Source organism: Propithecus coquereli, unplaced genomic scaffold (assembly GCF_000956105.1).
Source record: "Propithecus coquereli isolate 6110/MARCELLA unplaced genomic scaffold, Pcoq_1.0 Scaffold29, whole genome shotgun sequence".
NCBI classification, from domain to species: domain Eukaryota; kingdom Metazoa; phylum Chordata; class Mammalia; order Primates; family Indriidae; genus Propithecus; species Propithecus coquereli.
Genome location: NW_012148507.1, coordinates 5,667,512 through 5,668,381, shown reverse-complemented (window position 1 = coordinate 5,668,381; position 870 = coordinate 5,667,512). Strand labels below are relative to the sequence as shown.

The 870-nt window shown below is 38.7% G+C and overlaps 1 protein-coding gene across 2 annotated transcripts in view; it reads right to left on the bottom strand.

The window, feature by feature from the left end:
• Positions 1–870, bottom strand: part of TTI2 (TELO2 interacting protein 2) — a 61,973-nt gene that overhangs the window by 45,930 nt on the left and 15,173 nt on the right. The window lies entirely within an intron of this gene.

The window sequence follows — 870 nt, the reverse complement described above, 5'->3', positions numbered from 1 at the left end:
ATTTTTCGTATCTTAAGATCATGACTTTTAGGGCAGGTTAAAACATGGGCACTTTGGGGGGTGGTATATGTAATAGGAAACAGAATATTTTAGAGAGATCCACAACTCCTTTATCTGAAATTGTTGAGGTCAAATGTTTCGGAATTCAGAATTTTGATGTTGCCTATCGTACATATTACCTTCAGCAGTAGCCTCATGTCCATTCTAGTCATATTTGGCTGCTAAATTGAGTTTTTGGACTTTGAAATTTCTGGTAAAGAATTGAAAACTCAGCCAGGAATGGTGGCTCACACCCTGTAATCCCAGCACTTTGGGAGGCTGAGCCAGGACGATTGCTTGAGGCCAGGAGTTCGAGGCTGCAGTGAGCTATGATTGTGCAACAGAGCAAGACCCTGTCTCTAAAAGGGACGTGAAAAAAGAAAGAACTGGAAACCCCACTTTTGATCTGGGGTTATTTGCTTCTTTGGAGTAAACTGGGCAGTTTTGTTACAAAAGCAGTGAATAGTGATAGTAATATTATCTTATCTATTCTCTAGTCAAGAATCTGTAAACTTTGTCCCAGAGTAGACTGCCTGTTCACATCATTGATCTCTCACTGAAGCTGAATTCTCTTCTGCTTCAAGCTCCAGGAATCGGCTTTTCCTGACAAGTTCAAATTTTCAGTCATTCTTGCAATTTGCTTTGGTTACCTCACTTTCACCAGTAGACATTTGCCTGATCATTTGTCATATCCTGTTAAGAAATAGCTTTAATAATCTTTTGATGCTTTTGTTCCCATTAGTCACTAGAAGGAACAGATTAAGTATATTTGTTTTTAAAACCTCTGCTAGGTTACATACTACTGATAGCCATTTGTTATCTTAGAAAAGG